General features: G+C 52.2%; 1 pseudogene; it reads right to left on the reverse strand.

Moving 5' to 3' along the window:
- Nucleotides 1-723: 723 nt before the first annotated feature.
- The window catches only part of LOC119099149 (potassium voltage-gated channel protein Shal-like), a 75,882-nt pseudogene continuing 52,393 nt past the window's right edge, over nt 724-24,212 (reverse strand).

A 24,212-nucleotide genomic window follows, 5' to 3' on the forward strand; every position in this document is an offset into this window, starting at 1 on the left:
GAGGGCGCCACGGGGCGTGCTGGGCCTGGCACGCGGTGGTGCAGCTGGCTGGTGGTGCTGAGCACCGCCCGACCTCCTCCGGCCACCTTACTGCTACTGTAGACACGCCAGCACCGGCTACTGCCGGAGGGAGTGGCGTGGGCTCGCGACAGGCTCGTGCTCGCCCGCCTGATCGGTACCGGCCACCAAAGGTCGACGGCAGCACCGACGTACGCGAGATGCTCCTGGAAACGACCGCCAGGCGGCGGACTGAGAAACCTAAAATCACAGATCGGGGACGCTCTCAACACGCGTGATAATCTGTTCGGGCGCCGACCACCCTGTAGGAAGTCAGATTGGACGCCTGCCCTTCCTCTCTGTTACGCACGGTCCGGTCGAGTCTCCGCACCTGCGCGACAGCTCACACCTCAACCCACACCCGTCACCGCCCACCGCACTCACGCCACTCCCACACATGCTGCACCGCTAACATCGGTCTAAACCTGTGTATATGTATACCGTATATAAGCGTATTGCTGGCGGGCGGCGAGCGCGCCGTTTACAGCGAGGACACGCGCGCACGCGCCGCCGCCCGCTCCTCCCGCGAGATGGCGTCCACGTCGGCGGCGCTGGCGCGGGACTCCGGCGGGCTGGGCGGCTCGTGGTCGGCGGTTGCGCTGCCCAGCGAGCTGGCGCGCTGTTCGGCCGGGCTGAGGCGCACGCGCGGCGCCGACCCGGCCGCGCCCCGCTCCAGGTCGGACGTGCGCAGCTGGCGCAGCTCGTCGTCGCGCCCGGTGTGCACGTGCAGCCGGAACACGGTCTGCCGGCCGGGAGTCAGCTGAGCGGACGAGTGGACGAGGCCCGGTAAGGAGAGACGGCTGCTACCGGCTGCGCTGCTCTCGCACGCTGCTTTATAGCGATACAGTGAATGCAGTTTATTTCAGATTAAGACGGGTTGTTGAAAATAATCAGAAGCGTTACGGCAGCGCTGCAAGTTATGCGATAGAATAAGCCAAAATAAGTTATTTTGGTTCGGTATGAGATAGCGTGCCAGATGAGTTTTGACACACCAAAAAATGTCTGTCACGAATAGCGTTGGTTGAACACTGTCATGCAAAATATGCACTAAAATGCATAGCTCAATGCAAAGACGCATCACCGAATCTACCGCGAGGCCAAACGAGCGTACAGAGTGTCAGCGTTTCATTTACCATGGTGTGTCGACATGGTTACGCCAACTGTTCCAGCTTTGTAACGGCGTCCTAAAACAGAGACAGCGGGTGTCACGGCCGGCCGGCGCTCGGCGTCAGCGGCGGGCAGGCCGGCGGGGTGCAGACGTCACAGGCGCGTGGCCAGCCGCGCAGGCGGTGAACACAGGCAGCCGCAAGCCTGGCAAGCGCCGGGCATCAGCCGCCCTGATGCAGTACAGAAGCCACAGAGCTTTGGCGGTAGCCGTCGCCTGTCTGTCACGGACAGGCCGATGCCAGGTGGACTGACGGCGGCCGTTTGAAGGCTCCGGCCTTCTGTCATGCAGCTCCCGCAAGACGCGTCACGCATCGCCACTATTCAGGCGGCGAGGTCTTAATTCAGCGACGTGGAAGGTGTGTTGGAAATTTGCGATATGCGGTGCAATTTTACGCTATCGACACTTTTAGATTCATGAACACTCCGACACATGTCTATTGTCCATCCAAGCAACTGCACATTCCTCGCAATGCCCTTTGTCAGAAAAGAGCCCTCTGACCGCATTCCAGTTGTTCCATCGGAGCCTGAACTATGACTAGCTTCAAAACTGCTATCCGATACGTCCTTGAAAAAACGCCTTCAGTGCCCCACCACCCGCCCGTTGCATCGGACAGTTCTGGGATCGCAAGGCGATGCACTACTTTTTGATTGGTTTAGCTGACCATTGAACAAAGTCATGCTCACTTCTCATTGGTTAACTATCATATCATTTCCAGACCCTGTGACCGTGAATCATTTCCGACGGACGCAGTATATGAGCCGTACAATTGGTGGAATTGTAGAGGCTCTTATTCTCTCTGAGCTCAAAGACGGAAAATCGCTGTCGGTTGTGTGTGCGAACGTTGTGGTGTAAGCGTTAGTGAGCGTAAGTGCACAGACAATGGAGGCCCCATTTGACAAGCTCTCTGTTTGGTACTCGCGAGAAACACTAGCACGAGAGAGGTCTCCACTAGTATTTACTACCTCGCAAGTAGCCAGAAATCTGATAGAAATTGAAGCCGTGACCCAGATTCACAAATATCCATCTCCAAGTTGCCAGTCTGCAAGTTTTCTTAGAAAATTATCGGAATCGTGAGCCAACCCATCCTCAACCTATCCTTGAACGCTTTAGCCTGTATCAATGTGTGCCGGTGTTAGTCGTATTTGTATGTGCTGCTATTTATTGACAAACATGACTACACCTATACATACACCTACTGAGAGACAGCTTATTGCACAAATCACGCAGGAAATCGTTCACGAAATTAGGGTTCATGAGCTTACACAACACGTTGGAACATTCAGTGGAGAGAGCTCATCCAATTTCGTGATTGGGCAAGGGATATAGACAGCATCCTTTGCACAACAGACGATGAACGCAAAGGACTTTTGACAACCTGCACTCTGAGTGGACCTGCAGGAAAATGTTCTTGTGGGCTCACTTATTAAAATCCCCAAGTTGGCTGGAAAGATATCCGTAACAGACCGCGTGAGCGACACAGTGAGCTACAGGATCCTTATTGCGCACAAATGAAGTCGGGTCAAAGCAAACAGCATTCTGGAGAAATTGTGCAATATTTTTCGGAGAGGCTTCGGGCGATAGCACCTGAGGCTTTTGAAGATGTGTCTAGTCTCGAGGTTTAGCATTTTGCTAGCGGAAGTGTTCCAAAAGGGAGTGACTGACGATAGGTTAGCCCGTGCTTCGTAAACAATCCGTTAACAATTTTATACGCTTCAGGAAGCGGTTAATTTTGTGTGTGCGGAACAGCAAACGGAATGCGCTTTTGAAATGCGTAGAAGAAGAATATGCTCCGCTGAGAAGCTCTTGATATTGACATTGTCCATAACGTACCTGGTGCTGAAAAAGTTAAAAACAGTTAAAGTAACCACTCAAATAACTAAGCTCAAAATTAGACAAAGCACCAAAGCTGGTGTCAGTTTCAAAACATATATGATCTGTACTTACCAAAAAGTCAAGGTCGCCCGTAAAACCAAGGATATATACCTCAAAATGGACCAAAAAGGACTAAATTGGTCCTCTGTTCATGGAGCCAGCCAGAGGGGGACCCAACGTGAAATGGTTCCGCTGGCAAAATTGTGCGAGCCCCTATCAAACGAGACACTCCCATGTGCTGGGTATACTTTGGCAATCGCAAAACATATACTCTTGTAGATACAGGTGCCGACATCATCCTTATTTCTCGTGAAGCTTTTGACAAAATCTCGCGCAAAAATATATATGAGCTTTTAAAAGGACTTAAACCCACTTCATTCTCTTTCTGGGCATAGGCTGTAAGGTTTTGGAACTGCTCTTCTTCCGATAGCTTTCCTGAAAATTCATAGAACTTTCAAGTTCCAAATCGCAGAAGGTCCTAAACACCACTGTACTTCGGGAACTGATTTTCTCAGTCGCTTTGATGCAAAACTAGATTTTGCCAAAAAAGCTCTCAACATTCATAATAACGTCGTTCATTTACGCCCTCAACATCTGACATGTCAGTCAGTGACATCTCTAGCTCGAACTTCTCAGAAAACAACAATTCCGCACAGTCTACGTGGAACTGTCCGCTTTTATCAACCGTGTACAGCTTACGAACCCCTGAGTAACGCTTCGAATCTTAGTCAACAGCCCGGTCTTTTTCTGATGAATACTGTAATGTGTGCGAATAGGAATGGACGCATCCCAACTGTTCTGGCTAATACCACAACCAGAGACCATACTTTGCCGGCACGACATGTCATGGGCATTGCTGAAACGTTAGAAAAAGCCAAAATTCGCAGCGTAGAATTAGATGAGGACTCAGACCATAAAAGAGCCGCTCTGGATCCTACCACCAAAATTCAAAAGGCTGATCTTGCTCACATCCCCAGCTATCAAAAGCAGTGGATTAAAACCTTGTTGAGTTGACCTTCGGACATATTTGCCAAAAACGATTTGAATACCTAAAGGCTGGAACGAGTTCAGCGACGAGCTACCCGGCTTGTCTATGAAGTGAGGCGCCAGCCATACCCTGAGAGGCTCAGACTCCTTCAGCTGCCCTTACTGTACTATCGTCGTCGCAGGGGAGGCATGGTAACAGTGTACCAGCTATTTCATGGAGGCATGTCGCTATCGGAAGAGGAGTTCCTGACAAGGCACAACTCGGAGGTGACGAGAGGACACCAATGGAAGCTCAGAAAACCTCGAGCTAGGACTCTCGTCCGTCGCAACTCGTTCAGCACGCGGGTTGTCAACGACTGGAACGCTCTTCCGCACCCGGTCGTGTCGTGGACCTCAGTTGAACAGTTCAAGGCTAGGCTTGATACGCACTGGGCGGACATCATGTACGACGTCCCACACTGAATCTTCCCATAATTTGAGACTGTTTGGTTACCGGACCGGGAGCCTGACGAGACCGGGACCTACAGGCCTAGTGGCCTTTTACAATTCCCGATCACCATAAGGTAAGGTAAGGTAAGGCAATACTGGTCGGACAGACGTAGTAACAATGAAGGTAGATACAAAGGATTATTTCCCTACAAAGCAAAATCCTTAAAGGCTTAGGCTCATTAAAAATCGATTGTCGGGCGGAACAAAAGTAGTCAACGTTCAAAATTTGCGTTTGTCTGGTCCAGACACTCCATGGCAAAACGTGTCCAGTGAGCCGGGTCACATCGCTCAAAAGTTAAAAACGACGAAGAAGTCGTGCATTCCACTCTGTGTTCAACCGCCCGGCCGCCAAGTCCCCTTGAACCGCGCCGCGCCGCGCCGGATTCCTCATCGGCCCATCGGGCACCAGGTGAACCCGCCCGGACTGGCGTCAGAAGAGACCGTGTACTCGGACACAGCCCTGCCGCTCAGGCTGTGCACTGACACTTAGTCTATGCTGATGAAATCAAGGGTGCAAGCCTGCGATGAAAAGTGCGTCCGGTTATTACAAATAACCACTCAATGTTGCATTTGCATTATTAGTGAATGCGTTCGATAATATGTCTCATTACTGCTTGTGCGTTGATATGTATGTAAATGTGTTTCATGTCGACTTACCACAATGGAATAGAAACTGACTTTTTAACGCTTTACATTGATGTGCTACGAAACTGACTCCACGGTATCAGTCGGTACGCGCTCTCCGCAGTCTGTCATCAAACGCAACAAGCGCCCCCTTCTGCTTAGGAAGTTTGACCGCTAATGAAGATAGCGCAAGTCTTACATCTTCATGATACTATCTTGATATGTACTTTAATGGAACAACACTCGTTGTGTGTTTTATGTAACCTTTGTAGATGTGTATCGACTGTGTAGTTTTCATAGTGTGTGTTGCAATTTACACTCATATTGTGCTCACTTTGACCAATTAAAACGATGAAAATTTTGAACATTTGTTAACATTTCATCGACATGACCTCGCGCTGTGATGTAACAAAGTTAAACTTCGCAGCAGGAACTAACTTCCACATTACATAACCCTCCAGATATCTAAGGTCATAAAGCTTCCAGAATCCTCAAAACTCTCGGGAACGAAAAATGCACTAGAAAACATCTAAACCTGGTAGGAAAGAGTCCTCTGGCCGCATTCCATTTGTACCACATTACTTTTTGATTGGTTTAGCCGACCATTGAACAACGTCGCACTCACTTCTGATTGGTTAACTATCACATCATTTCTAGACCCCGTGACCGTGAATCATTTCCGACGGACACAGTACATAAGCCGTACCGTTGGTGACCCTGAACGGGCTCCTTCTCGCCCCGGACTCAAAGACGCGAAAGGCTGTGCACGTGAACGCTGTGGTGTGAGTGTTGGTGAGTGCAAATGCACAGACAATAGGGACCCTATCTGACAAGATTTCTCTTTGGTACTCGCAAGAAGGACTGGCACGAGCGAGGTCTCCACTAGCATTAACTGTCACGCAAGTAGTCAGAAACCTGCTACAGAAGGCCAGAATCACGAATCAGTTATGCCGAGACCAGCCTTGCTATCAGTGGTGACGATTTTTGTAAACAATGGGGGAGGGGGCGAACCAAGGGCCGGGCAATCTGCCCCTCCCCGTTTTTCTCAACGGATTTATGTACTTTATTCTGACGAACGGCAATCCACAGTTTTTATTTCATATCATTCAAACAGAATATTGAATCTAAGCAGCACAGTAGAAGTGTAGGGCGGCTCTAGAGGAGAGGGTGCACTGGATGAACATGTCCCTTCCGATCGGAAAGTAAAGTCATCTCTCCAGAGAGTATCTTAGGGCGCCGAAGGCACCACACTTCTGGTTTCGAAGTGTTCGATACAAATTGTCTTCAGCGCTAAATCAGATTAAAAATTCGTCTTAACACTATTTTTTCCGTACTGTTCCGAATCTTGAAGTTGAACTGAACTTATAACTTGAAAATTATGTTGCCCGATTCGTTTTTCGCATGAGTCCTCGCATCAAAGCCATGCGGGTCACAGCTTCAAGCAAAACAATGTTAGGGTCCTCGTCCATTATGGGTAGAGGATTCTATATCGTTTCGGATAAAACAGACCACTAGATGGGTGACTTAGTGGCGTCAAAATCATGCTGGGGTCGTAGGAAGAAAAAAAAACAACATCTGGGCTTACGTCTGACGAACAAAACCGAAGCTTATTAAATGTGCAGTGATTCAGCCCCAATGTCTAAAGTTACCACACATTTGAAGGAACAGCTTTGAGGGTTGCGGGGTTAAGTTACCCCGCTGCACCCTCTATGCCACTGCTACTATCAGGAAGGATCAAAGAAAGTAGTCTTTGTGTGATGGGTAACGTTTTCCTACGTTTTTGTAACATTTCAGGCTATTTGTGGGTGTGTGTGGGGGGGGGGGGAAGCCAATACTGGGGACCCCAACTCAGCATTAGGCGAGGGGGCCAGGTCCCTTACAAAAGCATACAAATCGACACCCGTGCTTGCTATGTCAACCGGTACCACCACCACCACCAAAACTACTATCACTAAATCCAGCAACATCTGAGCAGGTATTCATCCATTGCCGTCTGCCTATAGTTTTGAGAGAATTTTGAGGACAAACACCCGGGTGTAGCTGAGCCTTGAATAGATGGCACATTGCATCATGTCTCATTGTTGTCCTGGATTGCATGGCTCTGAAGTGACCAGTATGGATGTAGCGACAAAACGGGCAAACATTCTGACCAACACACACGTAATGCGGGTCGGAAACATACACGTAACGCCGTAACCGGCGCTGAAACCCCGACGCCAACTCCAAAGCAGGCTTGCAGAACAGAGCAACATTCGTCTAAAAAAAACTACGATCTAGACCAGCACACGCTAGCGACACTACATCAAGCCTAACGCCCGCCAGCCACCCACGCAGCCCCTGGCGGGAAAAACCCGCAACACCAACTCCGCCCGCTGACCGGATGGCGCCACGGCCGCGAAGCGGCAGCCATACCTGCTGGCTGCCGGCCGGCACTTTCCGCTTGTCGCGAGATGTGCAGCAGCAGGCGAGCAGGCTGCGTCGCCGAGGAGGTGAAGGCGTCCTGTCAGGGCTTTCACCCAGCGAGCGCGTCGGCTGGCCGTTGAAGGGCACGTCCGTCACGAACTTGCGGTTCTGGGGACGGACGACAGAGTACCGCTGTGAGCGCCCTCTGGTGGGAACTGGAACAGCCGCCTGGCGAACCACCAGACACCGCAGTACGCCCTGGGTGGGGGCGGCCCGGGTGTCTTGTATTGACCCATTATCGTGCGGTCATCTTGTGATGACCCTTGTATCAGGGCACGGCCAAGGGGAGGGGGGGGGGGGGGGGCGCGGAGGCCCGGCCCCCTCTTTAGAACACGGATTTTCAGTTTCTCACCATGGGTGGCTGCCGATAGTAAGCTAAAAATCGGCGTGATATTTCTTTAACGCGTTTTGGATCCTTCCCTCGAGAATATCTTGGCCGTCCACCTGTTCCAGTCAGTGCGTGGGCTTTGGTCTCTTTTGAGGTCCACTCTTCATACATCATTGAAGGTATAATAGCCGGTTTTTCACAAAAAGTGGGTGGGCGCTTGCCACGCAGGTCATTTTGCCTTCACCGCGATGTTGTGTCCATCTGACAATGCCCGCCATCACACCCGCAGTGACGGTCCATATCTTGTGTCCACCCGCCAACATCCCGTCGCTACACTCAGTGTGACGGGTCCACCCGTCAACACCCCGTCACTACGCTTCGAGTGCCGGTCCATATCTCGTGTCCACCCGTCAGCACCCCGTCACTACGTCTCGAGTGCCGGTCCGTATCTCGTGTCCACCCGCCAATACCCCGTCACTACGCCCGAGTGCCGGTCCGTATCTCGTGTCCACCCCGTCGCTACACCCGAGTGCCGGTCCGTATCTCGCGTCCATCCGCCAACACCCCGTCGCTACGTCTCGAGTGACGGTTCGTATCTCGTGTCCATCCGCCAACACCCCGTCGCTACACCCGAGTGCCGGTCTGTATCTCGTGTCCATCCGCCAACACCCCGTCGCTACACCAGAGTGCCGGTCTGTATCTCGCGCCCATCCACCAACACTCCGTCGCTACACCAGAGTGCTGGTCTGTATCTCGTGTCCATCCGCCAACACCCCGTCCCTACGCCCGAGTGCCGGTCCGTATCTTGTGTCGAGCTGCAGCGCTCGATCTCATTTCCAGCGACGTAGTATGGCGAGCGGCGCCCCGGGCCTCGCAAACACAGCCAAACACACAGCGCCCCTAGCGGGCGGCGGCGGCGGCTACGGCGAACGCACCTGCGCCCAGCGGCACAGCCTGCAGATGCAGGGGCTGCCAGTCGGCCCGCTACGCAAACACATCGATTAGATAGCCGGGGGCAGCGGCTGATTGACTGGTACAAGCGTCATCTGATGACAGCACCGCTCTAAGCCACACTGCGCTGGATACTGGCCGAGTAAACAGAACGGTCCGTCATGGCAGGGGATCTCTGCGGCCGAGACGGACAGGAAATAGCCCGCACAGCGACTGGCATGGCCTCTGGTGCGTCTGCCCGCCCGCGCTCTATTTAAGCTGACCGGCTTACAAATAACTCTAGCGGGGGATAGCGTCGGGGCTTCTTGTCTGGAAGCTGCCGTTGCAATACCTTAGCTGGAGAATTTGCCAGAAAAGAGAGCGACAACACGACAGAAGACGTCAAAAGGAGGGACAAATGCAATACGGGGAGAAGGCTAGATACCTAAAGCAAAAAGGTGAGATAGTCGACAAGCAATACAAAAGAAGGACATATTCTACATTACAGCTGGAGGCTACAGGTCAGGGATTATCCTAGGATGCCTACCTCACATGATATGAACATTTCTAACCAGTTGAGACCCGACTTGTGAGTGCTCAGCCTCGCAGGGATGAACGTGTTTGCGTACACTACACAAAAAAGCATATGCTGCCAAACTTGATCGAAAAGAACAATTTCATCCCAAAACCAAGTGAGTAGGAGTGATAGGAGTGGATCGAGCCGTCCTTAAACGTTTATTGATCGCCTGCCTCAGCCCACCGGGCCTGTCATGTAACCACCCGGCGCACCTGGCGTCCTCGGCACGCCCAACCTCCGCACTGAGGCGCGCTCTCGCGTCATCTCCATCTCCGTCTCCTGCTGATCTCAGACGTCATATTCGTCTTCGTCTCTGGCTGATGTCAAACGCCATCTCCGTATCCGTCTACGGATGATCTCAAATGTTGCCTTTGTCTCCATCTTTAGCTAATTTCAAACTCTGTCTCCGTCGCCGTCTCCGGCTAATCTCAAACGTCATTTCCATCTCCGTCTCTAACTGATCTCAAACATCATCTCCATCTCCCTCTCCGCCTGATCTCAGACTTCATCCCCGTCTCCGTCTCCGGCGGATCTCAGACCCCATCTCCGTCTTCGCCTCCGGCTGATCTTAAACGCCATCTCTGTCTCCTTCTCCGGCTAATCTCAGATGTCATCTCCGTTCCGCCTCTCGCTGATCTCAGACGCCATCTCTGGCTCCGTCTCCAGCTGATCTCAAACGCCATCCCCGTCTCCGTCTCCGTCTCCGGCTGATCTTAAGCTCCGTCCGTTTTCCGGCTTTCCTCCTTGCACAATGCCGCAAGCCCCGGCCCGTGTATCCAAAAATAGCCAGCGGGCCTTGCGCCGGCGGTTCAATCGATACGCGCTGGGGCAGCGGCGGCGGCGGCGGCGCAGCAGCGGCACGTCGGTGCGCCGCCGCTGCCGCCACCGTCGCCGCCGCTGCTGGCACAGTCAAGGGCGACCGGCGCCGGGCGCCGCCGCGGTTCACCGGTTGCCCCAGTCTCGACACCCCCGGATGTGGACGACAGATGCTGCGCGTGAGGCCGCGGCGCCGGCGCCATGATGGTGGGATCAGCCGCAGCGCCGCCCGAGCCGGGAAGTCTTGCCTGCGGTGGCGGTGGTGGAGGCGCGGCGCCGCACCATTTGTTTCCCGGCCGCACGGTAATCAGCGAGGCTAACTCACTCCATTTGGCAGCTGTGCTCCGGGGGCGGAGAGAAGGGGGAGGGGGGAAGGGGGTGGTAATCAGACAGGGCCACCGGCGAACGAGGGCAAATGCGCCCAATAACATTTGATGGAAGGCGGCCGTTGGTGTCGTCCACGGCACCCGGTCGGTCGCTCCGAGCTCGACGAGGCAGGGCTGATGGTGGGCGCGGCCCAGCCGCGGCGGACGGCCCTGTCAGCCACCGCATGGCACCGGCGCTGCAGCCCAGCGGGCCCTGATTTGACCGCGGGAAGAATGAGCGAGGGAGCTTCTGGAGAATGGGGGTGGCGTCAGGCGTGGCGGCGGCAGATGGGGGCTGTCGGCCGCTGGCGAGCGGAAGTAGATAGGGCCACTTGCGATTTGGAGAGCGAAACGGAGGAGATTGGAGCTGCAAACGTAAAACTTGGGATGACGAAAGCTCAGAAGCTGTTCCACTAGCCGCCAGTGCACTAAAGGCTTGAAAATATTGTAGAATGCCGTTCGCGACACATTTTGATGAATGTAAATTAATCCTATTCTGACCAATTATTTATAGCTAAAAATGCTTTCTTGACGCAAACTCATCACTGCAAGAATGATACATCTGGACGAGAATGAGATGGTGGTATGCTTGTTGTATGTCAAAGGATAAAATGATTTAAAAAAATGTCACAGGCTTAATTTTTTTCTGATGGAAAGGTAAACACATAATATGTTGATATACTTCCGGTAACACGCGTCTGTTATGCGTCCGTCTATCTAAATTATGTTGTGCATTGTCTCTAATTCGTGTTTGGTTATTTGGTTATTTGGATTAGGGCTTTTTTGACCATTAATGATTATCTGAGGCCTATGTGATGAGGGAGAGTGGATAACGATAGAGCAGGACTAGACGCGTCTGGGGATCCAACGGCCGCCATGGCGCGGCTGAGCCCACGCACGGAACCCCTCTGCGGGGTGTGCCACTGCCATCCGGACGTGGGTCTCCACCAGAGGACCCTTCGGACCACCCGTGGCTGGCGCGTGCAAGCGAAGTGTCGCGAGGATGTAGAATCAAGCAAGAAAGAGGATAAAAAGGCAAATGTTAATCCCTTTAATTCCTCAACCATGAAATGGTGGCGCCCAAAAACCATCTTACGCTTGGGGAATATTTCTTCTTGCACAGTATCATACAGCAGTTAACTGGAATATCTGGCGATCTGCAGGCACACAAACCCCACCGGCGCCTGATGATGCCGCCACCCACCGTCGTCTTCTCGAGGCAGCGTAACAAGTGGTGATGCTGCAGCTCGAAGATGTCCTCGTCGCGGTGAGAGTCGAGGTCGAGTCCGGCCTCCTGGGCCGCCAGCCGCGCCTCCGACGCCTTCTTCTTGGAGGCAAACGCTGCCCCGGATGACGCCTTAGCCAGCTTGATCCGTGCCACCCGCGCTTTCTGGGGACGTGACGTACAACTAGTGAACCTGCGGCACCAGTAGGTTACGGACATCGGAGAGCGTGCAACGACCACTGACGCTGATGTCAATTCCACCTTTTTCAACTGACAGGCGTGATTCAGTGCTAGCCGGGTTGCGTGCTAGAAAACATTTCCTTTGCAGAGGGTGACCGGTACGTTCGGGTTATGTCTTTCTTGACAGTTATAAGCCGGCCATCAACTGGTCACGTTGTAAAGCAGCTAGGCCATTTTTGTAACTATGCGGTGACATGCCTGCGGGCGAGGACGTATCGCTGAATGATTGTAGCTATCAGACAGCATTTAAATGAACACATTGAACAGCCGGCGGATACATTACCCCACCACGGCTACGGAAAGTTCCTTGATAGACAAACCGCTTTGGTTTATCGCTGGGATTTTAATTCAAATACTGCCGCTAATCCTGGCTCACCTGTCTTACACGGAGTCAAACCTATAGAGAGTGAAGTATGTATTCCCGGCTAAGGTGCCCCGGGCACTCTTCACCATGTATGCAACAAAGATATGCATATATATATATATATATATATATATATATATACATATATATATATATACATATATATATATATATATATATATATATATATATATATATATATATATATATATATATATATGTACATTTGTATATTTATATGCATGTATATGCGGAGATAGGTATGCAGAGCAGCGCGCGTTTCTTGAAGTCCCCAGTTGTGTGCGTGTCCGAACGCAGCCAAAATGTCCATCCTGTTCTGGGAGAACGGATGCCCGGAACATCGAGTTTTATCTGCCGCTTTTGCTGCTTTATCTTGTTGCGACTTCAAAACATACGCGAGAAGAAGTGGTAGCAGGACAAAACAAACATATCTTGTTTGTGTGAAGACTGTTCCTGTTACTAGATGACGACTTGCGCAAACAGGTGAATGCGCACTATCGGGCGGTTCACGTATGCTTGGGTTGGTGAAGACTACTTGCCATAGTTTAAAGTCTTTTATAGTCTGACCAGCTCTAGAGGCTCCAGTGAGTCCAGCTGGGAGTAGAACGTCATACCAGCGTTAGTAGGCTGAAAGATGAATGCGCACGAAAGAACGTAGCATATAGGAGTTCTTCGTAGTCCTTGCTCCGTGAACATTTTGTGTAGGGCAAACAAACGTGACATTCGAGATAGTTTTAATGAACAGCTGGGGACGTACGTTTAAGCAGAGCATGCACGCGTCTAGAGAAACACAAGCCAGGCTTGGATAGGTATGGAATACTTGGCACGAAAAGAAACGAATGCTTGAACACGATGGTTGGTATTCATGAAATATCAAAATAAAACAAAAAACTTCGTCGACGTAATGAAAAGGGGTAAACACAACTTATTCAGAGTGACAAATATGAATTGGGTGTAAAAAATTATTCTCAAGTATCCAGTTGCAGTCTTGTAGAGTGTGGCACCCCATCAAGAAATAGAACACTGATACGGTGGCATTTTGCCGCTATGGCGGGGTCACCGAGTGTGGAGAATGTAAGCAATGTGCGATAACATGATACAGCCCACGGCAGGAATCAAAGTGGCACGGACCGGGTAAACCGGCACGCTGTGTACAAAACTAGGGAGAAAGCGAAATCGGTAGCTTGCCTTGATTACAATGACTAGGCACATAATATAGCCAAACTGGCGATCATTATGGATTGCGAATGCTGTCCTCGAACATTACTACTGGAAAAGAGCCTGTGGACGTAACGTATCTATCCACCACCATTTTCAAACAAAACAATGCCTTTAGATAGGGAATGAGCAAGGAGATGTAAAATCACGTTCAATGCATCATTCGTCCACGTGAAGAAAATTTCATCTGAACAGCGCAAAATGATGAGCTGGATATCCACAGGTTACGCGACACAGCCTCCTACTCCTGTTTTGTCAGCACGGCGGCACAGTCTAGCTGCCAGATGCTCCCAAGCGTGGCGCTTGGGCACCGTGCGGCTAGCTGTTACACATGTGTTGCCCCTTGCATCAATATTTATTGCATTATTAATATTTCATCAAATATTTCCGGGTTGTTGGTACAAGCTCAACCGGACCACATTAGGCTGTGGCCAAAGCATGTATCTCATCATTGCACAAGTGGGCAATGTAAAATTGTTTGGAAAGTGGTTATTCAGCTGCCTAGCAGTCGAAGCGTAAAACACTATTCGATTACGACAAAAACTACAGCTCCAGAAATTCGAGAATGACATGTTATCACACGGCCGTTCTGTGCGCCACCCCCCCCCCCCCCCCTCACACCATGTTGTTCAATTCAGGCCCCGGCTAAGCCGAGCGATCAAGCTCCTGACGCCTCACCTGTCCGGCTCAGCCTAGTGATCAAGCTCCTGACGCCCCACCTGTCCGACTCAGCCTAGCAATCAAACTCCTGACGACTCACCTGTCCCGATCAGCCAAGTTCTTTTACTGGTCACCCCTAAGGCGCTTGGCTCAGCCTAGTGATCTCACTGGTCACACCTCAACAACAGCGACCCGCAGTTTGCCGCCCGGGCATCGTATCATAGCGTGAGCAGTGGAAGACATACGGCTATGGGCTCTTGCGTCACTTTGTTCCCTTAGCACATCCTTTGGTTGCGTTCCACGGGCCGTTATTCTCATATGCGGAGGCCACGCCTGCCAGCGGCAAATCCTGAGCGCTTATCTGTTGTGTCTTGCTCCGCTCACCTTCTTCGCCTTGCGTCGCCCACCTTATGCGCCTTGTGCCACTCACCTCCTGCGCCTTGTGCCGCTCACCTCCTGCGCCTTGTGCCACTCACCTCCTGCGCCTTGTGCCGCTCACCTCCTGCGCCTTGTGCCACTCACCTCCTGCGCCTTGTGCCGCTCACCTCCTGCGCCTCGCGTCGCTCGCCTTCTGCGCCTTGTGTCGCTCACCTCCTGCGCCTCGTGTCGCTCACCTCCTGCGCCTTGTGTCGTTCACCTCCTGCGCCTTGCGCCACTCACCTCCTGCGCTTTGCGCCGCTCACCTTCTGCGCCTTGTGCCACTCACCTCCTGCGCCTCGTGTCGCTCACCTTCTGCGCCTTGCGTCATTCACCTCCTGCGCTTTGCGCCGCTCACCTTCTGCGCCTCGCGTCGCTCACCTTCTGCGCCTTGTGTCGCTCACCTCCTGCGCCTCGTGTCGCTCACCTCCTGCGCCTTGTGTCGCTCACCTCCTGCGCATTGCGCCACTCACCTCCTGCGCCTTGCGCCGATCACCTCCTGCGCCTTGCGCCGCTCACTTCATGCGCCTTGTGTCGCTCACATCCTGCGCCTTGCGCCGCTTACCTTTTGCGCCTTGCGCTTGTCGGCCCGCTGACTCTGGTGGTAGATGCGGCTGAAGTTGGACACGATGACGGGCACGGGCAGCGCGATGACGAGCACACCACTCAGTGAGCAGACGCCGCCCACCAGCTTGCCCATGGCCGTGGTGGGCACCATGTCGCCGTACCTGCGGGCAGGCCAAACGCACTGCTAGGGGAACGCACCGGCACGGAGGCGTGCACCGGTGCATACAGAAGGGCATGCTGTCACAGCGGCCCTCATTGGTGGAGAGGAACGCACTCATACGGCGGCTGAGGAGGAGGAGCGGGCTGGCGTCCTCATTAGTAGAGAGGAACGCACTCATACGGCGGCTGAGGGGGGGGGGGGGGAGGGGCGGACCGGTGCCCTTATAGGTGCCTGACATTCGCGCTGCTACACTAGATAGTTGCACCCAAAGGTGACCGTCATGTGCATGGTAAGTAGTGAGAGCGGAGGGGAGGGGGGGGGGGGGGTGGGGGTCAAGAGGCTGAGCATGCGCACACTAGGTCTCTTCGACCATATAACGTTGCTCATATCATCGTTGACGGGAAATGAATATTAAAAATTGACTACCAACGCACCAACTTGGAAAGCCTTCCATCGCTGCTGGTGACCTGTCACGATAGCGACGCGAGGACACGAATCGGCTTCACTGAATACCAACAGACAACAATCATGGTCTGCTGTCTGTAACTGTCACTATGGTAAGAACGAAACACGCCATGCCTGCATGTTTCACGTTTAACGTATTTAACCTTGCTCTGGGCGGGCCCCTCGTTTAAGTAACACCATGCTTGGCGCCATCCTCCATTTCATTGTCCATCGACAACAGATGGACGGAGCTTACGGTGGCGTTACGCCTTGCACCGAGCTTACGAGCGCTGTGATTCATTATTCTTTAATGGGCTTGCTCTAAGAAAATAATCTGAAAACAGCCTGACAAGCCGTTAGTATGTATTGTCCTACCATGCAATGTCATGCAAGCCAATATGTTGCAAGCCCGTGTGTTGCGGGTGCCGTGGATAATATACCAATCCTGCGCTGCGATGCGGATCCAAGACCTTAGTGTTGTAGATACACAGTCATAAATATTTTATATATTGTCTTACTTTGCATACATAGTTCAGAGTCTTGCTTGCATACATATTCAGGTGTCACAAGATGTGACACCCGAATATGTGTGTGAATATATGTGTGTCACAAGATGTGACACCTGGATGTATGTGTGGCTGAAAGCCCGTTCTATTCCAGCACTATCATGCAGGGACCTAATCTGGTGCCAAACTTGAAGTGCACGAACGCCAGGATAAACAGGAATGAGACCCATGGAGTATCACCACACCCTTAAATGTCGCGGGTGGATGTTACACCGGAACAGTTTTTGTTTCGCCATCGTGCACCTATTCGTCATTTCACGTTTGCAGCACTTTATAATTCGGTCTCAATTAACCGGATTCGCAGACATACAATGGTCAATAGGTACATGACGGCGAAAATATCCGGGCCGCAAGATTTACAGGCTAATTTGATAGTGCAACGACAAACGATGGGCTTGACCCTGTTTAACCTGTTCTCGTACACTTCGCAAATGGCACCAGATTAGGTCCCTGGCTAATAACGCTCGCGTTAGAAAGGCTAATAAGTGCATAACTACATGCGCGAATGACACTTGGCTTGTTCAAGAACTGCTGCAATCTCTAAACCTAGATATAACCACACTTAAAGCCAGGCCCGAGAGCTGCAAGGCATGGTGGTCCTGACCCAGTGATTATGCCTTGCCTTGATTCATTTCCAATCAGTTTTTTACGTCGGTGACCGCTATTCAATCTATTCAATAAGATGGTGGCTAGCAAAAGCCACGCGTTCTTATAACAGACGACGGGATTGGTGAGACCGACAAGCAAACGACCGCAATAAGTGTCGCTTTGAAGCCAGCATTGCACCAGTGTATGGCACACGTGTCAGTGACCAAGTCATAAGTCCCCAGTCGTTTTTCGACTTGGTGGCGAGGATTCCAGCACTCTACCACGATGCTGGATTAAAGCAATGAAAAATCCGTTTTTAAGTTGTCTGTGCCTTACGGGAAAACTCAATTCCGTCTCAGCTTTTTGTTTTCGCCTGCACTGATTTGACATTACCGGCGAAACGCTCACTCAGCGCAACATGGACAGCGCATGACTCATTTTACGTGTGAAATGCATGTTGTTAATTTATCCATTAGATTCCATCCGACCTGTTGCTTCAAGTAATTGACCTGGGCGCGTGTGCTTAATGAGTCTTCTTCACGCACCGCAAAAAATGAGCTAGCGGCATCTCCTCCTGGTATCAAGTCGTTTCCACGTTTGCAAGACAGTTGTTATTTACCACGCAATAAATATGGAATACTCAAAATCATCGAGGCTGAATATACCATGAGACACTGGTTAAACGACGTCATCTGGAAAATGTTGGCTAGGTTGTCCCATTTTGACGTTTGAAGCTGTATTCATCGTCACGGGTTACCATGAATACAGCATGAAACGTTAAGTTTTGGCAATATAATGAATGTTTGCTTGATAATGTCATGAGACCGGTACCTTCAGGCATACTTAAGTTTCGTTATTGTCACCTACAAACTCAAAACCCATAATGCCGAAAACCAGGCGTGCAGGGCTTTTTTTTTAGCTTGCATCAAATTCTGGAATGCTCGGGTTTCAAAGGAACCCTATGGGAGAATAGTGGTACTCTCCAATACACAACACTCTAACGCTCCAGCGGGCTTAGCGTTACGGTGGAGTCAGTTAACCAGAGCAGTGCAAAGGTGGCGATATTATCATTGCTTCCCAACTTTAAACTGAAAAATATGAGATAAAGCTGCAATTTTTGCGTCGCTCGAAAACTATGTCGGGAAGGTAAAGGAGGTCGAATCCCTATCAGAATGAGTTCTGCCTCATATCTCTGTCAAGCATCTCAGAGCCTAAGGGGCATTTGCCGATACCCACGCAGACGTAGCCATCTCAACGACATCTGTAGATCTATCACGCCCGTGGCCAGGAGCGCTCTGCGCGCGCCATTTTCCCCGCTCTCCCGCCATATATCGTGCGCGCCCAAAAGAATCGTGCCCAGGCGTTGGCGCGGCGGCGGCTGGTGGCGCTTGTTGTCGACGTCAGAGATCGGCCTTGTGCAGGGGTCTGACAGGCGAAGCGATGGTCTGTCGCACCGGACAGCCGACCGGCCGGCACACAACAACGGCTCCGGCTCAGCACCGACCGGACAGCCGACCGGCCGGCACACAACAACGGCTCTGGCTCAGCACCGACCGGACAGTCGACCGGCCAGCATACAACAACAGCTCCGGCTCAGCACCGACCGGACAGTCGACCGGCCGGCACACAACAACGGCTCCGGCTCAGCACCGACCGGACAGCCGACCGGCCAGCATACAACAACGGCTCCGGCTCAGCACCGACCGGACAGCCGACCGGCCGGCACACAACAACGGCTCCGGCTCAGCACCGACCGGAAACACACACACACACACACACACACACACACACACACACACACACACACACACACACACACACACACACACACACACACACACACACACACACACACACACACACACATGCATGTACGCACGCTCGTACGCACGCGCGCAAGCATGTATCTAGACGCAATTCATCTTATAACGTCTTCTGCTGTCGTTGGGTTTAAATGTGTCTAAGACAGTTAAAAAATATGAGGATCAGGGAGACCGAAGGGGCGCATTTCTACATGATCTTGGTGTTACCACAACCTTTCAGCGAACACTCAGGCCAAAATGCATGTTTTGAGCTCCTGAAACGCCCTGACCTGATGAACCTGACCAGGTTCCGCGGGATCTATCCAGGGAAGTCGGGACCTTGGATCGTTTCGCATTTCTATCCAGCAGCAGTTTTAGCACTGGACCGACAGGCCAGTTCAAAAGTCTCAGTCCTGAGCCGACAGGTCAGTTTAGGAGTCTCAGTCCTGAGCTGACAGGTCGGCTCAAAAGGCTCAGTCCTGAACCGCCAACTCAGTTCAGAAGTCTCAGTCCTGAGTCGACGGGTCAGTCCAGAAGTCTCAGTCCTGAGCTGACAGGTCGGCTCAAAAGGCTCAGTCCTGAACCGCCAACTCAGTCCAGAAGTCTCAGTCCTGAGTCGACGGGTCAGTTCAGAAGGCTCAGTCCTGAGCTGACAGGTCATTTCAGAAAAGAATGTGTAACGTGCTTCTGACCGAAAGTACGGTCCAGCTAAGTGCCCGATTCCCGGCTGCTTAACTCAGGACAATTTAATTTATGCCCCCATCTACGGGTTCGTGTGCGTCATTACATGTATGGCGGTCCGCTTCTATTACGCCACGCGATGTGGGGTTTAAATAGCCTCATTGGGTTCAATGTTCGCATAGGCGGTTAACGGAGGGCAGCAAACGGGTACAACCAACCATGACTTTCGTGATGTAATAAAACCGTACCGACAGATCAATAAAGTGAGTTGCTCGTTGGCCAGTAAAACGCTTCCAGTTAGGTGTTCCACCCGCAGGGTCAATCCATATACTAACCGTCTGACCAGGATCGACAAAAGTTTTGGAATTTAATCGTTATGGGTGGGCAGGCGAACTGGCCCGACTGAGAAGAATTACCTGAGAGGTACGGCATGGTACTCTCCTGACTGGCACGGATCTGAGAGGTTACGGTAGCTCGCATTACTGACTGCTTCAACTCACTCGGCCAGGTGCAGCCATGAGGTAGTACCGAGACAGCGTCAAAGCCGGAAAAGCCGGCCAGGCGGCACGCCGGCCTGTTCTAGCCGAAGAAGCCGGCCAGGCGGCACGCCGGCCTGTTCTAACCCTAACAGCTCCCTCCCAAACGGTGTGGAGCGAGCCGGGCGGTCCGTCCACACGAGCCTAAGCAAAGTCCTGCACGTTGTTTCGATGGCAGACGTCCGAGACAGATGGTTCTTTTGGCAGGCGCCGTCGGGAGGTGTCAGTTGACACCAGCACGCTCCCCTGGGAGTTAGATGGCCGGCGTTCTGCCGCGTCACGACAGATGACTCCTCGACGGCCTGGTCGCGACAGATGACTCCTCGACGGTCTGGCCATGACAGATAACTCCTCGACAGCCGAGTCATGACAGATGACTGCTCGACAGCCCGATCATGACAGATGATTCCTCGACAGCCGAGTCACGACAGACAACTCCTCGACAGTCTGGTCATGACAGATGACTCCCCGACAGCCGAGTCACGACAGACAACTCCTCGACAGTCTGGTCATGACAGATGACTCCTCGACAGTCTGGTCATGACAGATGACTCCTCGACAGCCGAGTCACGACAGACAACTCCTCGACAGTCTGGTCATGACAGATGACTCCTCGACAGTCTGGTCATGACAGATGACTGCTCGACAGTCTGGTCATGACAGATGACTCCTCGACAGTCTGGTCATGACAGATGACTGCTCGACAGCCTGGTCGCGACAGATGACCGCTCGACAGCCTGGTCGCGACAGTCGCCTCTGTTTGCTGTTTCATGTCCGTTGTGAGACGCACTCTGTTCGCTGAGATCCGTCTTCTGCCGTGGAGCAACAGTGTCGGACTGCTCACCTCGGTCCGCCGCGATGTCAGACATAATAGGCGGGGCATGCCATGAATGCTTTCAAGACACAGCCCACCGAAGCACCGAGCCACCAACTGTTGACGCCTTGATGGTCGTTCCCACCAGACGGCGAGGATATTTAGGCAAATTTGTGAGAACTGGGGTCAAACATTGCGGCAGAACTGACCAACTGTTTAGGGTAACTGAGTCCCCAAAATAAGCAGCGAAAGCGCCAGATGATAACCGCTTTCATTGTGCAGCCATATTCTAATTTCTTTTATGAGCTGGCAAAGAACTGGCAACATTCTTACCTGTCTGTATTGCAAACTTCCTACAACATAGCGGAAGTGGCGACTGATGCTACAAAGAGTTTACTGGGTTCTTCTTGCCAGTCATTGCAACAGCATTCAGTTGTGTACTCAAACATGAGCACAGGGACTGACACTTGCAAATAATACTGCAAACCATTAGGTATCAAGCGCAGTAGCATCCCCTTTGCTGGCTACCTTTTGGCGCAACACCACACTTCCCCTTTCCTCACGGCGCGATACGGGGATCGGCTCGCCACCGCCATACTGTTATGATGACGTCAGCCCAATTCATTACGTGACGACCAGAACAAAGTCGCCGTGGCATTGCTTCTAGTCACGTGAGCGGGCATGTATGGTGGTGTGCTCAGGACGGAAGGGGATACATCATAGTAATATGCTTGATTAAATCATAAAATTATTGGCCAATAGCAGCACGTAGGTATTAAGCTCACGTGTTCGGAAACACCCAGAAAGCTCGTTGATAAGTATTAGAAACTGGTGATGCTCCGTTGAGGATGACTACGAATGGAGAGCCTTATTTACTTGTACATATATTATGCATAGCATTGCTGATGCGACACGGGCGGATAAAAGAAAGAAAGCAACATGTTTCTCAATACAAAGCTATGTTACAATTCTGGCAACTTGGGTTTTGTTTCATGGCAGCTATAGTACAAATGCATCATTGTGTGCGAGCGAGATGCGCCTGCGTGTTTTTGCACGAGCGAACACAGACAACATGCTTGCTACCGGGAGTAACAGCCAAGACAGGCAGAAGAATAAAAAACCTTAGCACCTTTCTACAACTTTTATGTTGTGCTTTGCTACATTCCCACGGTGACAGCAGCAAAATATAGTATGGACCGCTGGTATGTTGGGCACAATTTTGTAAGACTATAGACATGCTCTTGCCACATTTGTATTCACGGCTACGGATCACATGTTTCGCTTGGTCGTTGCTGAGTTCAGACACAGAAAAGCACGACGGTGCGCGGTTTCCCGAGCGGCGCGACATACCCTTTTGCACCCCCTGTACGCTAGAAACCACACGGAATGCTTCACCCGGTCAATGACCCTGAGGTTTGCTCCGTTGGCAAAATCGGGCCAATGCGTGGGTCAGGCTACATTTTCGTTGAGGAAATCATGACCTCTCCAAAACAGCTTCGGAGCGAGCTTCTCGCGTCGGCCGTGTGGGTAGCGGCTTCATCTCTCTGGAGCCACTGCCGGTCCAGCTGCAAGATGCTGCCTTCATGCGCTGCATGACCCTTCACAACCTTATAACACCTGCAGGCACCATTTGGCGTTGGCTGTCATAAAAAGGCTCTCTCGATCCTCGAACTTACCAGTTTACCCTATGCCTCTGCTGCTAACGCCTCACCATGCAGTGCATTCTGCACTGCGTCAGAGGCTTCGGCCACCGACGGCAGGCCATCAGGTGCAACAAAATGGGCATTTTTGATTACTTTTCCCGTCAGGACGACGATGAGCATCATCGCTGAAACGGGCATTATGCAGAAATGCAGTTCCAGTCTGGCATCTCGCCCAAAACCAGTAGTTCTAACGCATTCGTGCCTGCTAATCAGCCATGGTCACCACGTAGTGAATTTATGCTTTATATGGGAACGGTTTCAGGAAACTCTCAGGAAACGATGAGGTATAGGCGAGACGGTGGGAAAAGGATGAACAAAAGCTTTACTACTACACTCATGTTCATAGTTCTACTTAAAATATGGGTCCTTCAAGTAAAATAACGTTGTTTTTCTATACACGATCTTTATTTTTGTATCTGGTTGCATACTGACACCGCCAGAATAAAACAAAAAAACTTTTGTTTTATTTGGAACTCCGGTGGCTTGTGCAATTATCCCATACGCCAGTGGTTGCATTGCACCCTGATAGAAAGCACGTAAGGAACACATCATCGCTCACCAAACGATGACGAACACTGTTTGCCGTTCGTCCTGTTCAAGGACACCCTACGCACACGGGATTGGATATTAGCCTCTGGCCATCCCACCGACGTCCATTCCACCTCTGACCAATATCGTCATCATCGGACCCATGGATGGCACTCATAGTGTGCTGCGCGCGCTCTGCTCACGCACGCCTCCCACGCCCGGATCGCGTGAGCGGCATGCTGTGTGGGCGCCGCGGCGTGTCGCCAGCAGGGTGTGCTGGACGGCGGCGGCCTGGCGGTACTACAGAGCCGCCGGGTGCTGGCGGCGGCTCCTCAGTGTCGACCCCAGCTGGCGGCCGGCGCACGCTGCCAGCGGCGCCCGCCACCCTGGCAGGCCGCCGCGCCCACCTGGCCATGAATCCATCAATGCGAGGACTTACGGACGCCAGCCCTCACTGTCTGGGGTCGACGTCGGCGCCGCCGACCGGAGTAAGGGCGAGGTCGCATCCTGCACCCGTTCAGGACGCCAGAGGACACGTGTGTCGTCTTTTAAACAACTTTTGATGACGGTCCGACATAGTGACGATGTGGTGAGGAATGCTGGGAGGCAACTAGCTCTGAATGCCAGATTTATACATGTCCCAGATCTGCAGCACCATGCGCTGAGAATGCTCCGAACTTACCTTAACACTCTGGCTGCTCACCTCCAGCCGCGGGCTTCCCCCCACTCAGCCCCCCTCCACACAGGCGCACACACACACACACACACACACACACACACACACACACACACACACACACACACACACACACACACACACACACACACACACACACACACACACACACACACACACACACACACACACACACGCACACACTCGCTGCCCTAATTCCCGACAGGATCAGGCCGGCACTTGGACGCGCTGACGAGTCGGTGTCAGCTGTGTCCACATCACATCCACCCCCGTCACCCGGCCGAGGGTCGGCAGGGCGGGGCCGG

Source organism: Pollicipes pollicipes, unplaced genomic scaffold, assembly GCF_011947565.3.
Source record: "Pollicipes pollicipes isolate AB1234 unplaced genomic scaffold, Ppol_2.1 Scaffold_4740;HRSCAF=5597_pilon_pilon_pilon, whole genome shotgun sequence".
Lineage (NCBI taxonomy): Eukaryota > Metazoa > Arthropoda > Thecostraca > Pollicipedomorpha > Pollicipedidae > Pollicipes > Pollicipes pollicipes.